Source organism: Achroia grisella, unplaced genomic scaffold (genome assembly GCF_030625045.1).
Source record: "Achroia grisella isolate CSIRO2021 unplaced genomic scaffold, CSIRO_AGI_Agris_v1 utg1419, whole genome shotgun sequence".
Taxonomy (NCBI): Eukaryota; Metazoa; Arthropoda; class Insecta; order Lepidoptera; family Pyralidae; genus Achroia; species Achroia grisella.
Window position 1 is genome coordinate 1136027 of NW_026712630.1, and position 26453 is coordinate 1162479.

The window sequence follows — 26453 nt, forward strand, 5'->3', positions numbered from 1 at the left end:
AATGTCAAGTACATTATACATAGCTCTGTACACATACACACATACACACACGCCGAGTGATTTATATGAACTCGGATGAGTGCCCATATAATCGTACACACAGCTACCGCAAGCATTCTAGAAATTCTAGACCATGCTAGAAGAAGACGAGATAAAATGTGTCAGATTCGGTGTTTCGCTTGCCTCTCCTTCATCTTTAGAGCCACGAGGTGAAATTTGGAGTAATAAATATGTCGGAGTCTTTGAAGGGCACAAAATGTAGGAAACATTCACAAATTTTTACTAATAAATAAATACTATTTTACCTAAATGTCGTTTGGCTAAAGTTAGTTATTCGTTTTATGGCAATTGCGTAAGGTTTTACAATAAAATACCAGAGTCTGTTATAAATCTGCCAGAAAAAGATTTAAATGTCAAATAAAACACTTCCTTTGCAAAAAAGCTTACTATAAAATTGAAGAATTCGTTAACGATAATAATGTTTTTATAGAAAAAATTTAAATACATAGCACTGACAATATTATCTAATTACACTAATAATGAGTGCGTAGCGATTTCTATGTTGATTATCGCATGCCTCTTACTTGTTACACTGTAATTATTTATATAAAAAAAACATCTATTAAAAAGAGCAACACACAAGTTTCTTGCTCATTCTTCTTGTGATGAATCTGCATTCCGAATGAGTGGTAGAATCAAAATATGACTATTCAAAAGTGCTTGTAATGAGTTTATTTGAATAAAGATTATTTCTATTTCTATTTCTATTACTATACTATAGTAGGTTCTGGGTTAAGTTCTTTGCTGTACATATATCATATTTATTTATTGTGTATTACTTAAACATCATTATTAAATACAGTATATTGTAAATACGTACATATTATACATAGAAAACACCCAGAACGATATAAACAATCATACTCACGTCCGAGGAAGCGAACCCGCGATCATCGGAAGCTAGCTAGTTTATAAACTACTAGACCAACCAATTATAACGGAGAAAGAAAGCAGGGCAACAGCTACAAAAATATACTGTGTGAAAGATGATATGGTAAGAAAGGGAGTAAATGACGAGATGACTGCGAACAGAGATGAATAGAAGAGAAAAACATATTACGACGACCACAAATAAATGGGATAAGAAAGAAGCAGGTGATGATGAAAGAAAAACAGGATATTGGCTACTAAAATATAATTGATATGATAAAATTCAATTTAAACAGACCAGTACTGAAATCTTAATTAAAAAAAACACTCATTATCTGATTTAAAAAGTACTCATTAAGTAATATTTGTGTTAAGTATATGTATATACTAGCTGTACCCGCGATTTCGTCTGCGTGGAATTTAACTTTATTTTTCTAAAATTAGTTACTCCTTATGACATCAGCTATCTGCCAAAAACAGTCACGTCAAAATCGATCCAACCATATCAGATACACAAAAGTTGTAAAAATTGCATTTTGGTATATGTACCGTATTTATATTCATATGCATGTATTAATAAAACGGTCATTTCAATATTACAAATAGACACACCAATTTTATTTATATGTATAGATGTATAGATAAATGTTTATTTATGTATACAAATGTACCTATAAAGTAATAACAAATATAATCTATATTTTGCCAAAAAACTATTCTACAGTTCGTCGAGTCATTCATAATAATAATATGTTTGTTAAATAAACAAAAGGTTAACTTTCGTCAAAATCGGTAGAGCCGTACCGGAGGAGTTTGGTAACAAACTTATATACGTATACAGTGCACCGCTAGGGGTTCGAACCTCGGGTCAGGAGTAATTTCGATTCCCGTTTGAATTGGAGCGCCCGGGCGCGCGCAGTCGCCCGGTTGATTGCGCGATATGGTGTGTTGGGGGTCGTCGTCTTCGCCGGCGAGGACGGTGTCGTGTGTGTGTGTAAAAGTGTGGTCCGGGTGGAACGGGTGGGCCCGTGGGGAGGTTGACTGCCGTTATGGGGTCGTCGGGGTCAATGAGAACGTGCCTCGGGCAACGTTGACGCGTATGTCAGATATTATATAATATAATATAATCTAGTATATTAATTATATTTCCAAAAACACAAACGTGCTAAACAAAAGTTGGATTTACATATGGCTTAATGCAATATTGTGCAGTAAAACAACTCAAAAGTATATAGTCGTCTAAGTAACGAGTCTATACAGCGGCACTGAGTCAAACGAAATCGCTCATGACTGACGCAAAAGATTGCCTCACCAACTAAACGGTGCTAATTTTTAACAAAATAACGTACATTTCTAGTGTAAGACTGTCTTGTAATGCTAAATATTTAAATGTATATCTTTTTTTTTTATTTATGAAGATTTTAATCTATACATATAAATAAAATTGGAGTGTCTGTTTGTAATATTGAAATAACCGTTTTTTACTACATGCATATGAATATAAATACGGTACATACACCAAAGTAATATTTTTTACAATTTTTGTCTGTCTGTTTATTCCGGATAACCTCGGAAATGGCTGGATCGATTTTGACGGGACTTTTTTCGGCAGGTAGCTGAAGTAATAAGGAGTAACTAAGGCTACTTTCATTTTGGAAAGAACCTTTTATTTTAGAAAAATAAAGTTAAATTCCACGCGGGCGAAGTCACGGGAACAGGTAGTACATAAGTAAATTTGAAGTGTATGTTTGCAATTTCTAATTAACACATTTTCAACTATGCCAACTTATGTCTGAGGGATATGACTTTAGGCTGCACTCATTGCTCCCTAAAATATGGTCGAGCGCAATGATGACTGGCTTATCCGTCATACTCGTGAACGAGTGCTGCTTGTAGGGACTGGTCTGCTCTTATCACTACGACTGATTTAATCTTATTGTGTATTTATATCTGATCCAAAAAAAATTGAATCCAATGGAGAGGAACGGGAATAAACTAAATTTTTTTTAAAGCCATTTTATTTACAATGTATATATATATAGGTGTCTATGTCTAACATTAAATGAAAATCCCGTGCATGAACAACTATTGCCATGCACGCTGGTCAGCGTTGTAATAGACTTACATGAGAAATATTTATTCACGTAGCTCTAATACAGACTAACTAAAGTTCAAACTTGTGGCGGCGTGGTGGGCCGGGTCGATGTGCCCCCTCTAATATTGTTGAGTGCAATGATGGATGGCTCATCCGTCATACTCGTGAACGGGTGCTGCTTGTGGGGACTGGTTGCGAACACTGATAAATTTTTTTTTCTTTGCGATAGCATATGCTGGTGGTCACTCTATTCTCCCAAATTTGAATTTTAATGACTGTGTATTATTATAAACATGTTCCACTATTATTTGAAAAGAATACGAGCTGAGTTTCTTATCAGTTCTTCTCATCTCGATATCATTCCGAACTGACGGTAGATTTGACATATCATAAGTCTGTAATTGCGACTTTGAAGTGGCAATGGGCAGGGCACATAGCTCGTAGGACAGATGGCCGTTGGGGCAGTAAAGTCCTCGAGTGGCGACCACGGACCGGAAGACGCAGCGTGGGAAGGCCTCCAGCAAGGTGGACCGACGATCTGGTCAAGATCGCGGGAAGGCATTGGATGCGAGCAGCGCAGGACCGATCGTCGTGGAGATCTTTGGGGGAGGCCTATGTCCAGCAGTGGACGTCTTCTGGGCTGCGATGATGATGATGATGATGATGAAGTCTGTAATAGACCTACAATCTACATGAATAAAGATATTTTGAATTTGAATTTGAATTTAAGCTAGCTCTGTTAATGACTACCTTTAATTTGATTTTATATGATATACATTTCTTTGTTACAGATATAAATGGTGAACAATAGGAGTATATGAAAACTGTACAACAAACAACAGCCTTGCTACCGTTACCGTTGCCCGCAGTCCAGCGGCAAATAGAGTAGAGTTTTATACAAAAAATGAAAGTGAGAATGGATTCAAAATGATCGTAATAGCAACTAATTAGGATGTGAAACCATGTTGGATAGCGTGGGTCGCGCGGACAGAGTGTTACGCGCGGTCACGACACACCACCGACCGCGGGGTGGCCGCGGGGGTGCTACCAACACCAACCCCCTCATTGTCTTCATACTCCTGCTACTCTACTTCAGGTGAGAAACTATTCAATCTGCTCTCATCATCATCATCATCATCATCGCAGCCCGGAAGACGTCCACTGCTGGACATAGGCCTCCCCCAAAGATCTCCACGACGATCGGTCCTGCGCTGCTCGCATCCAATGCCTTCCCGCGATCTTGACCAGATCGTCGGTCCACCTTGTTGGAGGCCTTCCCACGCTGCGTCTTCCGGCCATCTGTCCGTGGTCGCCATGGGTGTCTTTTTGTGGGCTGATGATGATGATGATGATGGGTGTCTTCTTAATTTGTCGATCATCCGGATCACTAAGGAGGTATCATAATAAACTTAGCTTGACGAGAGATTTTGCGTCGCTTTTCATGTTATACAGGATATACAACGGACTGTGTTCTGAAGAATTATTCATCATGATGTCCACGGCTACGTTTTACTATCGTAAACCTGCTCTATGGGTGTCTTTTTGTGGGCTGATGATGATGATGGTGGGTGTCTTTTTAATTTGTCGATCATCCGGATCACTAAGGAGGTATCTAATAACTTTTTTTTTTATATCATAATAAACTTAGCTTGAGGAGAGATTTTGCGTCGCTTTTCATGTTCTACAGGATATACAACGGACTGTGTTCTGAAGAATTGTTCACCATGATGTCCACGGCTACGTTTTACTATCGTAAACATCTCTATTCTTTTTAGTATGAAACAAACAAGTTTTGTACCATTTTACAATCCCGATTAAATGCGCGAACTTCTATTGGCACTTAGCAAGGCATTTTTTTAGCATGAAACAAACAAGTTTTGTACAATTTTACAATCCCGATTAAATGCGCGAACTTCTATTGGCCTTTCAAGACGAAAAATTTTGAAATTTTTAAATTCATTATTTAACAAATAGTCTTAATTCTGGAAAACTTGGGGCAATTGTGTCATTATTTTTGAATGTGGTTCTAGAAATGTTATTTGGTTTACGGTTCCAAAGTTTAAATAAAGAAAAATAATAAAAATTTACCACAATAACCTAAAAACAGCTTGACCAAATTTCTAGGTTTTTCTCAAATACCCATAATTTTCAAATTGCATGAGATAGATTTTTTTTCTGATTTTTCTCACGATGGTTATAAACACCCCATTTCGATTTGACGTTTAGTTCTAGGACACCCTGTATATTATGAGCTGACCGACTATGTGTGTACATACACGCTTCCTTATAAATAGACTTAATACCTGCTATGGACAAGTCAATATCCGCAAAATATGCTCCAACTGACATTATTGTACCTACACAGCCGAGTAATTACCCACATAATTGTTTCTTTAAATTAACTTCGAAAATTAACTACACTAGATTACGAATACTACCTCAATAATTGTACAAACTTGTTTCACACACTATGTTAAGTTATATATATAATATAATAATAATCTATAATAATCTCAGGACAATTCACACAGCGCCATCTAGACCCAAGTTAAGCTAGTTAAAGCTTGTGTTATGGTTACTAGATAACTGATACATATACATAGATATTTTTTTTTGTAAATGCATACATATTATACATAGAAAACACCCAAATGTATACAAACAATCATACTCATGAATACAAATGTTTGTGCCGTACGAGGAATCGATCCCGCGACCATCGGTCGTAAAGAGGTGTGCTAGACCGCTAGACCACCGAGGTCGTCAATAAATACATACATCTAAATATATACAACTCATAGGTGACTGACTGACTGACATATTGATCTATCAACGTGATAAATTCACCAGGAATTTATCTCGATGGTCTCTAGGGGGAATCGCGTGGAGGTCAACCTAATATGGTACATTGTTAGCAATGAGGATTGCCAGTTCCTGTTACCAACACTCCCCTTTCCCCCTAGTTTGGGACTAGAGGGCGCTATATGAAGTATCCTAAGATATTACTATTAACTAGCTTTTGCCCGCAGCTTCGCTCACGTTAATTTATCCCCTTGGGGGTAGAATTAATCAAAATCCTTTCTTAGCGGATGCCTACGTCATAACATCTACCTGCATGCCAAATTTCAGCCCGATCCGTCCAGTGGTTTGGGCTGTGCGTTGATAGATCACTACGTCAGTCACCTTTGAGTTATATATATTCAAATATTATAAATGTACCTTAAAATTTCTTAAAAGAGTTTGTTAGAAATGTGAATTAATTACTCCATCGCTAGTAATGTACGTAGTCAGGTTGACCTCCACGCGGTTTCCCTGGAAACTATCGGGATAAATTCCTGATGAATTTATCACGGCCAACTGACCCGACCTCATGCTCATCTTATCATCCTCCACTGATGCCTCGCCAGGGGAAACCGCAGCGGAAGCCCGTGCACCATTCCACAATCATCCATAAAAGTGTATGAGTAAATATAAAAAAATTACCTCAAAATATATTTGCGTGATATTTCTATAAAACAATTTACAGTGGACCCCCGGTAGTCCGACAATCATTTTGCAGGGCAGTGTCGGACTATCGAATTTGTCGGATTATAGAGTACTGCCTAAGACCCCTTATAGTCCGAATTGTTTTACAAAAGAGTACCTCGTAATCCGACAAATTTTTCATCCAATGATGATTCTTTGTATTATATACATATACAGTGGACCCCCGGTTATCCGACAAACGTTTTGCAGGGCAGTGTCGGACCATCGTATTTGTCGGATTATAGAGTGCTGCTTAAGGGTCCTCTGCTTATAGTCCGGAATTTTTTACAAAAGAGTATCTTGTAATCCGACAAATTACAGATCCAGTGATAAGATTTTATGTTATATATGTATGTATGTATATGCACTCTGAAGTATATTGTCAAAGTAATATTCAATAACAAATAATAGACAATGTCTGATTACAAGGGGGGCCGGATTAGACAGGGGCCGGATTACCGCGGGTCCACTGTATTCTGAATGCACTTTTCCTCCGTTTCTGCGCTAAAATAAAATCATAAAATTTCGACAAAAAAATTCCGAATAAACTCGTTAACTTCTAAATTGGTGATCATAATAACTGCTACCTTAAATCGTTCATCATAAAAGTGATGACGTAAATATACACCAAATCACCAGGCAATACATCAACTCGTCTTATTAAGGCATCGGCATGTCCATAAAAAAACATAAGCGACAATGAAAATAAGTTTATAATGGGCTGTACCCCGTAATTACGCCCAATAAATCCGCGAATACGAGACGAGCGGACAAAACCAATTTTCAATATAATAAAACAAACAAAAAATGAAATGTGCGTCGGTTTGTAAACGTCAAACTATTGAGTGGGTGCTCGGGACGTGATCACCCGGTACAGTACGTGCGTGAGAACCGAACCCAAACACGCACTTATGGATACACCTACTTAGTGTTTACAACTTAACACACACACCTGTAATTGGGGAGAAAATTGGTCTGGGTAGTCTGTCGTATTTCTGATGGTTGCTGATTCGATTCCTGGCACGGTACAAACATTTATATTCTTGTTTGTATCTGTCTGAGTATTTTCTATGTATATTATGTATGTATTTACAAAGAAATGTATCTATGTATTTATATCGGTTGTCTAGTACCAATAACACAAGCTCTAAACAGCTTGGGACTAGGCGGCAGTGTGTGAATTGTCCTCAGGACCACATTTATATGGCGCCGTATTAAAAAAAAATCTTTGAACTATTTTTAATTTATTTGATACTAATCTAACTTTACAAGTGTGTAATTCTTTTAGGGATATATAATTTTTTATGATAATATACAGGGTGTGTAGACTCTTATGCTGCTTGTAGGGACTGGTCTGCTCTAATCACTATGACTGATTTCCTCTTATTAATTGTTTAACCAGTTGGTTGTATATTCAATATTGTTTCTATTTAATTATTTAATTGAATTAGTGCTAATCGGTAGTTTGTATTCACACATTTGAACTTAATTTATAAAGTAATAATAAAATTGTTTAAAAGAACAACACGCAAGTTTCTTGCTCGTTCTTCTTGTGATGAGACAGCTTTCCGAATGAGCGGTAGATTAAAAAAATGTGATGACTATTCAAAAGTGCTTCAATGTAGGTTTATTTGAATAAATGATTTTCTATTCTATTCTTATCTACAAGTTTCTAAAATATGATAATGTAGCTCTATACATAAAATAATATAAAAATTATTCTAGTATTTTTTTAATTCAATTAATAATTTATATTAATTCAGACAAGGAAAGTATCAAATCTTTCCTGTATTTCAGATTATTTATGGATTTTAAAAAATTAAGACAAAATATATACTTATTAGTTTTGGAATTACTAACAAGATTTAATGAAGACGCACTACATTATAATTAAGTGTATCTAATTAATTGTGTATCTTATTAGTTTTTATTATAATATAATTTTTTTACATATAAATAAAATCAACAGCTACAGAAAATATCGTAAATTATTATACTGACTTCGACATTTAATTAAACTGTAATTGGGAGGTAAATAATTGCACTTGGCAACACCGACGCCCACGTGCATTAAGGGATATGCTACTGATGGGAGGCAATTATATTTTTTGTTCAAACAAAAACTGTATCATTACAATACCTTCAACTCAGATTACAATACATCGAATTTTATAAAACATACCCCTATTTTTTTAACAACTATGCGTTTTTTTTATTACAATATATGTTTAAGTACAATGACAATTACAAAATATTTGTTTTCACTCCGATCGATTCAAACGGGGTCGAAATTATGACGCCTGAGCCACAGATAACAAATTATTACATACCTGAGCCGAGGTTCGAACCCCTAGCAGTGCCCTCAGACTAAAGTCTTATCAGGCGGAAGTTGTCCTTCAGCCGCTCCATAAGTCCTTCCTTTGGTTTGGAGTGCCATCTGCACTCGCCCTCTATCGTCCGGTGAAGCTGTAAATGCCAGCTGCGGCCAACAGCATTAGAGTAGTCAGAAAAAAAATTGATGTCTTTATAAGCACTTTATGTTTCTTTTTAACAATATATAGGTCGAGACTAAAGAAATCTTGTAGAGTTTTAAACTTTGTCATAATAAAAATAATCCATTGGCACGTAAATATGTATGTACGGATTTTATATAATGTCACTGTGACAAAGTACTATATGTGTCAAATTTATTAATCGCCAATTCATAATTTATATTATTAACACGAATAATTTGATGTCTAATAAAGGTATTTACCTCTCTCGACGTTTCGATTAGTTTGCACTAGCCGTGGTCACGAGCTGACTGGAGTAACAGTCAATATGATTTCACAATTATTATCATTATATAATATGTCAAGTAAAAACTTTGTACCCTTTTTTACGAACATCGAAAGCAGTATGAAATTCGCACACTTATAGTTTACATAAAGAAGAAGTGCATAATGTTAATATTTTTTTAATTATACATAATAAATACATTAAATCAATAGAAAAAAAAATACACACAGTCATGGTAGCGTGTGTATCTTTTTTTCTTTGACACAGACACACATATAAACTCTTTAGTTTATTGTTAGAGTTTGTAGTCTATATATTGGAATTACCCTTAAATAAATTCATAACATCTGTTAAATCATATTTACTGAGCAAAACCTATTACTCACTAAACGATTACTTGAATGACGATTTGACGAATTGGATTTTCATTTAATGTTAGACATAGACACCTATATAAATATACATTGTAAATAAACTGGCTTAAAAAAAAAGTAATTCAATTGAGTTTCTTGCCAGTTCCTCTCAATTGGATCTATATACCGAACTGGACGGTAAAGATTAATAATTAAAATTATAATGTAAAAGTTTGACGTACATAAGCGGCTAAAATGTCCTACATGAATAAATGATTTTTGAATTTTAATTTTAATTTGGTGAATACATTATTGTCTTTAATATAATTTGTCTATAGTATTTGACAATAGAACTTTAAAAATGTTCAAACTTATAATGATCGGATTTCAACCACTGGTTATATCAAAACGATCAATTTACATATTACAAGTAATTCCGTGATAAACACAAAGACATGGTCGCTAACTATGGGCCCCATGAACAAGCTCAGAGTCACTCAGAGGGCAATGGAGAGGGTTATGCTCGGAGTTACTCTGCGTGATCGAATCAGAAATGAGGAGATCCACAGAAGAACCAGAGTGACCGACATAGCCCGAAGAATTGCGACTCTGAAGTGGCAATTGGCAGGGCACGTAGCTCGTAGGACAGATGGCCGTTGGGGCAGTAAAGTCCTCGAGTGGCGACCACGGACCGGAAGACGCAGCATGGGAGCCTTCCCATGCTCCAGCAAGGTGGACCGACGATCTGGTCAAGATCGCTAGAAGGCATTAGAAGCGAGCAGCGCAGAACCGATCGTCGTGGAGATCTTTGGTGGAGGCCTATGCCCAGCAGTGGACGTCTTCCGAGCTGAGATGATGAGTAATTCCGTTCCACCACCGTACAACTAGACGTTGAGAGCGGCTCCACTCATACACTGTTGACATCCCAGCTGCTCGTACCAACCAATTTGCGTCATCTTTCCTTATGCGAGCAGCTAAGGAGTGGAACTCTCTACCAGCGTCTATGTTTCCTGCCTCTTACAACATTGGGTCTTTCAAGTCAAGAGTGAAAGCATCTAAGCTGTTATACGCAAGCTCAAATAGTGATTTGAGCTTGCGTATAACAGCTTAGATCACATCATCACTTAACTTCAGGTGAGATTGCGGTCAAACGCGTTCAAATTTAGAAATAAACATTTTGTCAGGATTGGCTGATTTCCGTTGAGGAACAAATGATTATATTACACGTGTGTGTACACGTTTCTGTAATTCACCGAGTTCAATTCCAGTATAATTTTCTCATCGTAAAATTGTTATGAGCCCATTTGTGAACGTTAAGGGCTCCAACAGGGCCGTATTCGTATGGTAACGTAGGGGCCCGCAAATTATTAAGGGTAATATTTGCGGGCCCCTACGTTAATATATTACATACGATACCCTACGATAATCGGCCATATATTTTGTTTACCTTTAACTGTTGTATATAAAAAATCCCTGTGTATGAAAACAAAATATATATCAAAATGAGTACTCATATTTTAATTATTTTTATTTTATTGTTTTTAGTAATATGTCAGTTCAGAATGACAGCCACTGAAAACAAAATATATAAAAAAAAAATTCGCATAAATTAATTTTATTCATTTATTTCAGGCAACTAGGCCCATATCATAAATACATTATAGACTAACATACATATGAAATAATATTTTTGAAATAGAAATAGAAATAGAAATAATCTTTATTCAAATAAACTCATTACAAGCACTTTTGAATAGTCTCATTATGCAGATTCATCACAAGAACAATGAGCAAGAAACTTGTGTGTTGCTCTTTTTGATAGATGTTTTTTTTATATAAATAATTACAGTGCAACAAGTAAGAGGCATGCGACAATCAACATAGAAATCGCTACACACTCATTATTAGTGTAATCAGATAATATTGTCAGTGCTATGTATTTAAAATTTTTCTACAAAAACATTATTATCGTTAAAGAATACTTCAATTATATAGTAAGCTTTTTTGCAGAGGAAGTGTTTTATTTGACATTTAAATCTTTTTTCTGGCAGATTTATAACAGACTCTGGTATTTTATTGTAAAACCTTACGCAATTGCCATGAAACGAATTACTAACTTTAGCCAAACGACATTTAGGTAAAATCAGTTTGTTATTGTTACGTAAGCTTTTATTAGTGCAATCACTAACTCTTTTGAAACTGTCTATATTCTTCCTGGCATACATGATGTTTTCATAAATATATTGAGAAGCAACGGTGAGGATATTTGATTCCTTAAAGCACTCTCGCAAAGACTCCCTGGAACCCATGCTATAAATGGAGCGAATGGCCCTCTTTTGTAAAATAAATATTGTATTTATATCAGCTGCTTTGCCCCATAACAAAATACCATACGACATAATGCTATGGAAATAGCTAAAGTACACAAGTTTAGCCGATGCCACGTCTGTTAATTTAAAATTACGTATTTTAAAACTAATATATTGATATTGTCTGTATGATCACGGCACTGAAGACGGCAATCTGCCACGGTAGCGCCGGTACACCACACCCATCGGCCAGTAGTCCTCCTTCATGAAGGTGGCCAGGGTGTTCGTAGGGACCTGGGCCACAAACCCCTTGAAACTCGCGTTGTGACGCAACTCCAGCTGCGTCACCCTCAATGTCAGGTTACTCTTGGTACGGATATAATCAACAATGTCCTGCTTCTTAGTGACGTAATGTAGACAGATAGATATACATTGCCGTGGTCGGTGTAGCAGCACGCAGCAGGACGTTATACAGAATGTCCTTATAAATAACGTTTACAGCTTTTTGTCAACACCCTTCCGATCGATCCCCTGTCCAATTCAACGGGGATTAATGTTACGACGGCCTGAGTCGAGGTTCGAATCCCTAGTGATGCCTTCAGAGTAAAGTCGTATCCGTCAGGCGGGAGTTCGCCTTCAGCCGCTCCATAAGTCCTTCCTTTGGTTTGGAGTGCCATCTACACTCGCCCCTATCGTCCGGTGCAGCTCTAAAGCCAGCTGCGGTCAACAGCATTAGAGTAGTCCGAAATAAAAAAATTATCAACAGACAGTACAATATTTTGTTTAGCGCCGCCGACCGGGCCGCTACCGCCGCACCGCTATGTCCCTGCATTTTAAATCTGTAATATCATCAGAAATACTCATTTAAATTACATGCTGTAATGCCCATATTTTTTTTTTAGAGGATGATAATGGAATGGTGCACTCGCCTGCGCTAACGCTTTACGCTGGCGGGGCACCAGTGGAGGATGATAAGATGAGCATGAGGTCAGATCAGTTAGCCCATCGTGACAAATTCACCGGAAATTTATAACGATGGTTTCCAGGGGGAACCTTGCTAGCAATGGGGTCATTAGTCCACATTACTAACAATCCCTTCCCCCCTAATGCCCATATTGATCTATATTAAATGGACAATGTATTTAAGGTACTTAAAATCACTTTGTAAATGAGCCATTTTTTCCCGTAAAATGTAAAGGATAAATATTATTACTAATTATATTTTCTGTGGTATTACTATCTGTTATCCTTAAGAGATAGACATCTAACATCATGGACTTTTTTATTGACCTTTTTAAGGTGTACAATTTTTTTTTTTTATTGGGTTGTTTGGGCTATTGTCAGATGTGTAGCACCTGTAGCACTGCGACCTACATAGATCTATTGTGCTCGCCCTTTTAAAAGTTCGCTACCTAGACCCGTCAGGGACAAGAATTGAAGGATATTCTTAGGAGCGATCGTTTTTATCTCCTCGGGAAAGAGTGTAAACTTTCCAAAGGAGATATTTCGTTTATGCATGAGTGGGCTACAACCACATAGGATGTGAAGCGGCGTTTCCTCTTCAGTTTGGCAGAATCTGCAGATACTTGTCGTGCATAGGCCTAGCTTAGCCATATGCTTGTTCAATTTGCAGTGTCCTGTGAGGGCCCTAGTCATCATGCATATGTTGTTTTTACTCAATAGCAGTAATCTATTGGAGTATTTGGTCGAGAAACCCGATATTAGGTCTTTTGAATAAGGTGTACAATACTGTAGTACATTATTTTGATTTATCTCGTGGGATTCAGCCAGCGTTTGCAATATAAACGCAAAAAAACTATTTATTTACGACATCACATCAGAAACCTCTAAATTTATCAGTGTTTCTCTGCAATATTATGCATGTATTATACATATAAACCTTTCTCTTGAATCATTCTGTCCATTAACAAAAACTGTTTCAAAATCCAATGCCTAGTTTTAAAGATTTAAGTATACATAGGGACGGACAGACAGCGACAGCGATTTTGTTTTACACTATATAGTGATGGTGATAGTGATGATTTAGTTACTGCTTTTATGTATGTATATACAACAATGAAATAGTTATCGATATATATGTTCTTGAATTGTAGTAGAAAGCACATATTTTATTAAACAAACAAAATAATAAAGGGCCCTGAGAACAGTACTACTTAGGCGCCCCGTCGTGATAGTTCCAGCCCTGCTCCAGAACGCCTAACTCGATTTCCAAACGTAATCTAACGCGGACAAGCCTAACCCATCATTACTGCCAATGCCAATCCAAACAGCCACCTCCGTGAACGATCCAACTGTATGAAATCACCTTTATTCCATAGACTTAACAATCGATGGGTAAAATCGAATTACTCCTCAGTTATGACAGCTGATCAATTTGAATTTCTAACTTCGAGCTCCGCCCACACAACGCCTTAAACGTAGTTTTAGTGAGGGCGCCAGTTAACGTTTCAGATGAACTTATGTTAGCTATTATTACCCGCGTGAAATTTGCCTACTAGCTTTTACTTCGCTCGCATTTTTTTTTAGTAAAAAGTATTCTATGTTCAAATTCAAATTCAAAATATCTTCATTCATGTAGGTCTATTACAGACTTATGATATGTCAAATCTGCCGTCAGTTCGGAATGATTTCGAGATAAGAAGAACTGACAAGAAACTCAGTTCGTATTTTTTTTTAAATGTTGTACATATTTACAATAATACAGATTCATTTAAATTCAAATTTGGGAGAATAGAGTGACCACCAGCATATGCTATTGAAAAAAAAATCATTCTAATACCTCTAAGAACATGTGTACACAATTTCAGGATGATCGGTTCAGTAGTTTTTGCGTGAAAGAGTAACAAACATCCCTACTTTCAAATTTATATATTTAATAAGGATGTGTTACTGTGATGTATGAGTAATATTACTGTAGTTTTATTAAAAGCCATTCAGCAAGTCGCAGTCATAGTTTCATTAAGTGTCGATAAAGTCACGATTTCATTTCCAATGTTATGCAACACTTACTCATTTCTATGACCGTGATAGTCATAAGATCGAATAAAAAAATTACCTCCATTGTAACCCAAGACTATCCATTGTTATATCATTAACGTATGTCAATCACGCGGGAGCGTGTCAAAGCCGAGTTTAAGTAAGAGAACTGGCGAGCAACACCGTGTGTATATTTACACGAACCATTTGGAGCCACTTTTGACCCCCTCATAACTCAAAAGCTCTTTCACAAAAACCTGTCAAATTTGGTTCATATATTGAGACTTGCGAGATAAATATGTGTTCTGACTGATGTTCTGAAAGATCTGACTTGGCTAGTTTTCATATACGAAATATACTGTAGCCTTCGCAAGTTCTAAACATGTTACTTGTCGGTTCCTATTTTAATATTAGTAGTAACTAGCAATCGAAAGTAATAATTGGTATATGAGAACTGGCCAAGTTAGACCTTAGGCTATAGTATATTATCCTAAGTTATAAGAAGAAATTATATTTTATATTTGTTCAAAATCTACCCTGTAACATCGTAAGCACAGTATATTATCCTAAGTTACAAGAAGAAATGATATTTTATATATATATATAGAATATATTTCAGGTACTTTCCCTAACAATATTGACAAATACATTTGACAGACCATTGAACTTGGCACCCATTTAGATCTCATCTCTTTTGTCGTAGAAGTCAACAATCAAGGCATACCTATCATAATATTGAACTCGGCTATCATTTCACATTTATGTTTTTGTTGGGATAATAGACCTACATGAATAAAGATATTTTGAATTTTATTGATAGCAAAATGAATAGAACAGAATAGAAAATCCTTTAATCAAATAAACTTACATTGAAGCACTTTTGAATAGTCATAGTTTTTTTTTAATCTACCGCTCATTCGGAAAGCTGTCTCATCACAAGGAGGACGAGCAAGAAACTTGCGTGTTGCTCTTTTAAATAATTTTATTGTTACTTTATATTTATAAATTGTAGTATGTGAATACAAACCACCAATTAGCACTAATTCAATTAAATACTAAAATAGAGAAAGTATTGAATATACAACCAACTGGTTAAACAATTAATAAGAGGAAATCAGTCGTAGTGATTAGAGCAGACCAGTCCCTACAAGCGTCCGTTCACGAGTATGACGGATGAGCCAGCCGTCACTGCGCTAGACCATTTTCAAGAAACTTGTGTGTTGATCTTTTAAATAATCATTGTAACTTTACATTTTTAAGTTGAAGTGTGTGAATACAAACTATCAACGAGCACTAATTTATTATTGGAATTGCTAAAATAATCATAGAAGTCTAGATTTTGTGTAGATCCAATTATCAATAATATTTATATCATGGAACTGTTTGTATTTGTTAAAAATAATATGACATACTTCACTAGTGAAGGACTAATGGCCGAAGTGGTGTATCGGCGCTGCCGTGGAAGATTACCATAGTGAGTGTGGTGGCCATAAAGACAGGGGGATGGGATTGTTAGTAATGTGGACTAATAACCCCATTGCTAGCAGTGGACTATGTCAAGTTCACCCTGGAAACCATCGTGATAACTTCATAGTGAATTTACCACGATGGCCTAACTGACCTGACCTCATGTTCATCTTATTATCCTCTACTGGTGCCCCGTCAGCGAAAACCGTTAGCGTAGGCGGGTGAACAATTGCATTATAATCCATAAGACCACAAAGACTGAATATTGTTGTGTTGGGGTCCCTTTGTGTTGAGATGATATCTTTACTAATATATAATACTAGCTGTCCCGGCAAACGTTGTTTTGCCTTAAAATAAAATAAAAATTAGGGGTGGACTACCCCTAACATTTAGGGGGATAAAAAGTACATGTTGGCCGATTCTCAGACCTACTCAATACGCTCACAAAATTTCATGAGAATCGGTCAAGCCGTTTCGGAGGAGTATGGAAACGAAAACTGTGACACGAGAATTTTATATATAAGATGTACGTTTGCAGCTGAAGAATTGTATTGTCTTTTTATAATATTTACAACTATATATTAAATCACAAATTAATAAGTAGGTCGTACATACTCGTAACATTATTATTATATAAATCCTTAAGATATATATAATACAAGCTGTACCCGCGACTTCGTCCGCGTGGAATTTGACTTTATACTCCTTATTACATTAGCTACCTGCCGACAAAAGTCCCTTCAAAATCGGTCCAACCATTTCACAGATTAGTCGTAAAAAACAGACAGACAGACGGACGAAAATTGTAGAAAATGTTATTTCTGTGTATGTACCATATTTATATTCATATGCATGTAGTAAAAACGCTTATTTCAATATTACAAACAGACACTCCAATTTTATTTATATGTATTGATGAACCAACATTGTTAATATTAAATGGCCTAAAAACAAATAAAATAAAATTTAACAATTTTACTGATTTATTACTTTAATAGACATTCTTATATTGAAAAAAAAAGACGGAAAACATTCTAAACTATTATTCAGATATATAATCCAGATTGTTGATACCTCAGGCTAGTCCTAAATCAGGCAATCCTTCTTAGAAATCAAAAGGTATTCTAAAAATGTCTGACATAACTCCACGCTAATGTTACTGCAGGATATTAGTTTGAGAACCAATTTGGTTACGAACTGTGTCCATAGACCCACGTCACTGCACCAACAATAGACTGATATTTTGTATTAAAGATAGAAAGATGTTATTCGAGATGGATCTATGATGCTGTGGATAAAGATAAAATGCTGATTTAATTGAATTAGTGCTAATTGGTAGTTTGTAGAATAGAATAGAAAATAATTTATTCAAATAAACTTAATTTAAGCACTTTTGAATAGTTAACAATTTTTTTAAATCTACCGCATAATCGGAAACTCTCATCACAGGAAGAATAAGCAAAAAACTTGTGTGTTGCTCTTTTAAATAATCCTTGTAAGTTTACATTTACAAGTCGAAACGTGTACTACAAACTACCAACCAGCACTCATTTATTTAGGTCAAATATAAAAACACAATAAGATTAAATCAGTCGTAGTAATAAGAGCAGACCCAGGAGCCCAATTAGTATTCACACACTTCAATTTAAAAATGTTAGATAACAATAAAATTATTTAAAAGAGTAACACACAAGTTTCTTGCTCGTTCTTGTTGTGATGAGACAGCTTTCCGAATGAGTGGTAGATTAAAAAAAAACGTGATGACTATTATGTATATATATATATATATATATCATTCCACAATGTGGTTGTGCGTGGGTAAAAGAACCTTTGCAAAAAATTTACCCTTTGGTAGTAACTTAGTAAAGTAAAATAGGGGATGTAAGTTTGTATGGAAATTCTTCATTTTGTAGCTATAAAATTCTTTCTTTAGCTTTTTTCAGTTAGGATATCAAATATTTTCTATTTATTTAGTCAAGGTCACTATTCCACGCGGACGAAGTCGCGGGCACAACTAGTGTATATATATAGGCTACGTTTGCCACTTAGAGGTAGTATATTTTTTTTACCACAAAGGTGGCAATTGGCCCATCTGATGGTAAACGGTTACCGTAGCCTATGAACGCCTGAAACACCAGGGGTATCACGTGCGTGCTGCTGACCCTTAAGAAACCTTAATATATCCTTCTTGATACCTCTTTCCATCTATATATTTATGTATAAGATATCCCACTATAGTCTACCGCAGTTGAAACAATAATAATAATTGTCATATTCAATGGATCCTTTACAACTTGGACCGAGTTTTACGACACATTTAAACCTAAATTAAACTACGGGGAATTAAACGAATGCTTATACGGTCGGTGTGCGATGTTGGGCAATGAGTTTGTAATTTATTGGTTTTTGACAACTAGAACTTTGTCTATCTATATATTTATGTATCAGCTAGATATATAAACTGCAGTCTATAGTCTACCTCAGTTGAAACAATAATAATAATAGTCGTGTAGTGTATAGTAAATATGTTGTGGGATCCAAGCGTTGGTTGAATGATACACAGTTTTAATCGTATACTGTCTTTATGCACATATTTATAGCGGCTGTTCACAATTACTTAAAAGCCGCATGATATAATAATAATCGAAATTATGCGCTTACGGCGGGATGATGATGCAATAATTTTTCCTGTCAGATTGTGTCTATATGTTAGTGTTGCCAACCTTAATAGATGGTGAAAGGCTGACGCCACTAGTGTTGCCAACCTTAATAGATGGCGAAAAGTTTGACGCCACAATGCAATGAAAGTAACAAGCTAGGAATTTAATATTCTGAAATAAGTATTATAATTAAAATAAAAAAAAACAGTGTATAGTCTACCTCAGTTGAAACAACAATAATATTAATAGTCATGAACAATGGATCCTCGGCAACGTGGACCGAGTTTTACGACACATTTAAACCTAAATTAAACTCTCCAAATGGGGGAATTAAACGAATACTTATACGGTCGGTGTGCGATGTTGGGCAATGAGTTTGTAATTTATTGGTTTTTGACAACTAGTTACCGGCGGGTCGTAGCTCAGGATTAAATGTCAGGTGCCACCGAGCTATAGTGTTGAATATATTCTACTGTTACGTATAAAAGTTAATCAAAACCCTTGTCGTAATCTGTAATTATAATTTACTTATAAGCTGCATTATATTATAATGCGCAGTGATGGCTGGCTCATCCGTCATACTCGTGAACGAGTGCTGCTTGTAGGGACTGGTCTGCTCTTATCACTACGACTGATTTTCCCTTATTAATTGTTTAACCAGATGATTGTATATTTAATATTTTCTCTATTTGAGTATTTAATTGAATTAGTGCTAATTGGTAGTTGGTATTCATACACTTAAACTTAAAAATGTAAAGTAACAATAAAATTATTTAAAAGAGCAACACGCAAGTTTCTTGCTCGTTCTTCTTGTGATGAGGAAACTTTCCGAACGAGCGGTAAATTTAAAAAAAAATGTAATGACTATTCAAAAGTGCTTCAATGTAAGTTTATTTGAATAAATGATTTTCTATTATATTCTATGATTTATTTAGATTAGGCTATATAACTGTAAAGTTTCATCAAAATCCGTTCAGTAGTTGTTGCGTGAGAGAGTATCAAACAAGATTAAGGCTTAGGAAGCGGTATTAAGGTTGTTTCTAATTAGTTTCTAAATTTTTATAAATATTATTATTTTTATCAAACTCTTCATCTTTATAATCTATACACTGATATTATAAAGCTTAAGAGTTTGTTTGTTTGAACGCACTAATCTCAGGAACTACTGGATTGAATTGAAAAATTTTCTCTACTAAGTGTATTCTACTATTACGTATAGAAGGTAATAGAAATCCGTCAAAATTGGTCCCGGCCATTTCAAAGATTGGCCAGAACAAACAGACAGACAGACAAAAATTGTAAAATATGTTATTTTGGTGTCTATATTTATATTCATATGCATGTAGTAAAAAACTGTTATTTCAATATTACAAACAGACACTCCAATTTTATTTATATGTATAGATGTATAGATTACAACCGGTACGGAGAAACCGGGTACCGTGTAATCACATAATAAATGTCTCTATCGGCCCTACAGCCCACTACCGGCGTGATGTACGGCGCCCACTCTCGCTAATGATGGTACGTTATTAAATTATAAACGAATATTCACTTTGTTTGTCTAGTTAGACACATCTCTAGTTAGAGATGTGCTAACTCGTAATAAACATGACTCGAGTTAACTCGAGTTAACGCGAGTTAACGCGAGTTGACTCGAGTTACCTGAAATAAAAAGTTTATTTTTTCGAACATCTAATGTTTTTGGGCGTAGCTAGCCTTGAAAGCTTCACTGAACTTTAAGAGGCGAGTAGAAATGGCACTTTAAAACCGCGCATGGACTTATGGAACGCATAATCATTTTAATATAACATAATCGGACGAATATGCGAAAAAAAATGGTAACAACCTCAAATCGATATTGAAATATTTGAGACGAGTGAAAATTGTATGATATGAAATGATCGGAAAATTTCATGTCATTGTCGGTTCGATGATAGAATCATGCTCTCGCTCTTTCACTTGATTCATTCATTTACCAGTTGAATTCTTCCAACTCGAGTTGACACATCTCTTGACAATACACCATTACGTTTCAATGAAAAATCATCTATACATGTAGGACATTTTAACCGTTTATAAACGTTAAGTTTATTATATTAATATTTTTCCCTACCGTCCAGTTTGGTATACAGATTCAACTGAGTAGGCAAGAAACTCAACTGAATTTCTTTTTTTTTTAAGTTTTTTTTTATATTGTACATTTACATAGGTGTCTATGTCTAACATTATATAAAAGTCCAATGAACTACTATTGCCATGCACATTTGTCAAATTCAAATTCAAAAATCTTTTATTCATGTAGGACATTTTAGTCGCTTATGTACGTATTTTTTTTACATTATCGACGGCCTCGGTGATCTAGTGGTTTAGCACACCGCCTTACTTCCGATGGTCGCGGGTTCGATTCCTCGCACGGCACAAACATTTGTATTCTTGAGTATGATTGTTTGTATAGGCCTGGGTGTTTTCTATGTATAATATGTATGTATTTACGAAAAAAAAATATCTATGTATTTGTATCAGTTGTCTAGTACCCATAACATAAGTTGGGTCTAGATGGCGCTGTGTGAATTGTCCTGAGATTATTATTATTATTGATTTTAATTTTTTCCCTACCGTCCAGTTCAGTATATAGATCCAATTGAGAAGAACTGGCAAAAAACTTAATTGAGTATATATTTTATTTAGTATCTAGGTTTTTTTTTGTTTGCACCAGTTATTAACCACTCAGCACCACATATCCCACTATTTTAGGTTGACTGGAAGAGATCTCTTCTAAGGATAAGTCCACCTTTGCTCACATTGTCTCTAAATCATAATATCTTTGTATTATCTGTGCAATAAAGAATATATAATATAACTGCTACAAGTATATGTGGGTGATAAAAATAAATTTGCTTCATAAACAGCAGTGTTATATAAATTTACCAGGAAAATATCTATGTTTGTCCTTTAGCGACAGAGCCACATCGAAAATGGTAAACTTTCGTCGCAACCGGCTTCAGCGCAAAAAAACTTTTCATCATTAACTGCATCTAACTCGTCTGGCTTGAATAATTTTTATATAATTACTTTAATTCTGTCTGTCTGTCTCTCTTTTACGCTAAAACTACCGAACCGATTTAGAATAGAATAATATTTATTACTATCACACATCACAACACAACAATGACGATGCTCACAGCGCATATAAATTATTATAACATGTAAATAGAAATAATAAATACAATACAAATCATTAAGAGAAAAAAAAATAAAAAAAAGGAAACAAGAAAATCAAACAAAAGAAAATAATATATATAAACACATATACCAAAAACAATGATAACAAATAAAAAAAAAACAAAATGCGTATCCACCACTGCGGAGCATCGTCACCGCGTCACTGTGTACTGATGTGTGTGTAAGGGTCCCATCTCAGCATTATGCCATGACAAAAGCCATGACGCTGATTTTCAGTGGAACCCTGAATAAGTGACTCACGGACAAATGTGCAGAAAATTAAACTAATTTCTAATTTAATTTAAATTATTTAAACATGAATGTAGTTCATTGTATTAGAAAATTTAATTAATTTAATACAATGAACTACATACATGTTCAAATAATTTAAATTAAATTTGATACACAAATATTCTAGATTCTAAGAAAGGACATAGGCTACTTTTTAATACGAGAAAAGGGTTGTAAGAGGTTGAAAGGGGAGAATTGTGTGGAAGTATCGTCATGTTTAAAGCTAGAATCTTGAAACTTATTTTTAGGCAGTTGATTAAATAGTTTATTTATTTAATTCGGATTACATCCATATTGATTTAGTAAACAACTTACAAAAATATGTTAGTACTTACTTCCTTTCTCATCATATCATCTTTCACACAGTCCATCCATCTCTTTTTCGGCCTTCCTCTGCCCTTATAACCATCCACATTCATATGTAACACCGTCCTTAGGATATGATCTTCATTCCTACACATTACATGTCCATACCATGATAGACGATTACTCTTCAACCTCTCCGACACCGGCGCCACTTTCATACTTCCTCTAATGTATTCATTCTTTATCTTATCCATTCTTGTCACACCACACATCCAAACTTGACTTTGTTCAAAGTGTAGATACAATAGTAAATGATGTGAACCTGCACCAAATTAAGTAGGGTACTATATATATATGTATATATCAATGACATATAGAAACAAACATCACAAAACATGCAACTCAATATCACAGACGGTGTATGGTTGCCGCCGGATGGACAGACGGACAATGCGACACGCTCCGTGATCCTCTATAGCTCGGCTGTGTTGTGGGTTTTTCAAATTGGATAATTATCTCATACAATGTATGACAGTATACATTCCTAATTAGAATGTTATAGTCCTGTAATATGTAACGAGTAATAGATGTACATACATGCATTATAGTCCGCGAGCCAGGAGCAGACTTAGATAGTGGTGTTAAGTTTTAAGTTAAGATAAGAAAGGGAGTACGTAACGAGATGACTGCGAACAGAGAAGAGGGAAGAGAAGAACATATTACGACGACCTGATTGCATGTCTGACGAGCCTGTTTGCATTTTTTTATATTGCAATGATATCAAACAAGCATACGGCCCGTCTGATAGTAAACCGTTACCGTAGCCTATAAATGTTTGAAACACCAGGGATGAGAAGTGTGCGTTGCCGACCCTTAATAAATCTATACATATAAATAAAACTGGAGTGTCTGTTTCTAATATTGAAATAATAGTTTTTTACTATTGACTTTACTATATGTTTTTTTTATATATAGACAGACAAAAATTATAAAAAATGTTATTTTGGTGTATGTACCGTATTTATATTCATATGCATGTAGTAAAAAACGGTTATTTCATTATTACAAACAGACACTCCAGTTTTATTTATATGTATAGATATATAGATTACAATAAAATCATATAAAAAGACAAATAATATTTTCCTGTTGTAATATAATATGCAAACGTGCACTAGCGAATGTAATTTAACGGAATTTCCCTACAAATTATGAATGATTCATCACTTTATCAGATTTCCTAGAAACATATTACTATATCTTTTTATACTATTATAATTTTATCATTTTTTTTAGACATGACTCAGTGAGTTGTACTATGTAATATTATGTTATCTGTGGTTGTACTAATAGCTAATCTGTTCATTTAACAAGCCTACTTGTGTAAGACAACAAACAAACAGACTTAGTATTCAAATTATTGTTACATAAACAACGGTAATAGACTAAACTAGGACTCTCCTACGGTTTAGCACACATTAATCTAAATATATATAACTCAAAGGTGACTGACATAGTGATCTATCAACGCACAGCCCAAACCACTGGACGGATCGGGCTGAAATTTGGCATGCAGGTAGATGTTATGACGTAGGCATCCGCTAAGAAAGGATTTTGATTAATTCTACCTCCAAGGGGATAAAATAGGGGATGAAAGTTTGTATGAAACTTTGTCAATTTTAAACCGATCGGGCTGAGACTTTGCATACATAAAGCTTCTATGACGTCGGCATCTACCTAAGAAAGGATTTAGATAAATTCCATCCCTAAGGGCATATATTAACGCGAGCGAAGCCGCGGGCAAAAGCTAGTTAAGCTATAAAATGGTATAAATACAAGAACAGAATAGAAATAATCTTTATTCATATAAATTAGCATTTTTTAATAGTCATATATACATATATATGCATTATTTCATATATACACATGCCGCATGGTGTTAAGTTCGCCAAATGTACTGCACTATATATTGTATTGTGTGTATTAAAGTTAAATATATAAATAAATATTTTTTTAGTCTACTTTTACGTCTACGAAATTTATTTCTTATAAAGTGTTCTAATAAACTTATGATATGTCAAAACTACTGTCAGTTCGGAATGATTTCGAGATGAGAAGAACTGACAAAAAACTCAGCTCGTATTATTTTCATATAAATATTATACGTGTTTACAATAATACAGATTCATTTTTAAATTCAAATTTTGTGAGAGAGTGAACTATTATTTTTTATTTATTACGAATGTTCATTCGGAGAGAAAGAAGTTTCACAAAGAAAACGGGCACTTGCGAATTTCTCTTTTAAATAAATATTTAGTGTAGTAGTATGCACATACACACACACACACACATATATATATATACACACACATACATACATACGTAGAACAATTACGATAAAACATCTATAATCCTATATATAAAATTCTCGTGTCACAGTTTTCGTTCCCATATTTCTCCGAAACGGCTTGACCGATTCTCGTGAAATTTTGTGAGCGTATTGAGTAGGTCTGAGAATCGGCCAACATCTATTTTTCATCCCCCTAAATGTTAGGGGTAGTCCACCCCTAAATTTTTTTTTATTTTAAGACAAAACAACGTTTCCGAGACAGCTAGTATTTATATGCAATGGTTGGCACTCAGCATTTGCCATGACAGCTAACTGTCACGGCGCTGATATTCTATGCCTGCCACTATAATACAATCCATACATAAAAATAAATGACTAAATACAAAATAAACAAATCCAAATTAACATACCACTTATGATATCTTCGACAATATATTAAAATCATCAACAGATAAACCGATAAATGTACAAACGATACGTAAAGCTACGTCGTGGACTGAGAAAAAGTAGAAAAAAATGATGTAAACGGTATCTAATAATCTTATAACGTACATAATTGAGCGTACGACACGGATTTAGGAACATTACGGTGGTGTAGCGAGAGATTTGTAAGTTATCACATCATTATCTCGGTCGGGCCGTGCATATAATTTGTAGTCTATTACATATTACAGCGAGCGTTGTGTTCCTCAACATAAATCACGCCTCGGCATCTTAATGAGCCTGGATTATTTTGAATATATCGTCTAACGACAATATATCGGATTCTCCGACTCTATATATTACAGAACTGTCGGTCAGATTACGTAATGCTTCGCAGGAATTCCCTTTTGGATGTTTTCGTCCAATTCTGAGACCACCTGGTCGAGAATCCTTTGTTCGTTGTCAGTGCTATTGGTTTCAACTAATGAGGAACATGTTTGAAATTGTTTTTAGATACAACAATCTGTTTCTGAATTAATTATTTATTTTTAACAGACATCACTTGGGAAAATATTATTTTTAATTGATGATAATGGTATGGTGCACCCGCCTGCGCTAACGGTTTCCGCTGGCGGGGCACCAGTGGAGGATGATAAGATGAGCATAAGGTCAGGTCAGTTAGCACATCTTGACAAATTCACCAGGAATTTATCACGATGGTTTCCAGGGGGAACCGCGTGGAGG

At 35.1% G+C, this 26453-nt stretch overlaps 1 protein-coding gene across 1 annotated transcript in view; it reads left to right on the top strand.

Moving 5' to 3' along the window:
• The first annotated feature begins 4083 nt into the window (after window positions 1-4083).
• Window positions 4084-26453, top strand: part of LOC131855423 (protein Wnt-7b-like) — a 65857-nt gene continuing 43487 nt past the window's right edge. The window contains exon 1 of the mRNA XM_059206698.1: window positions 4084-4121. The gene's annotated coding sequence lies outside the window, so the exon portion shown is untranslated. The remainder of the gene's footprint in view (window positions 4122-26453) is intronic.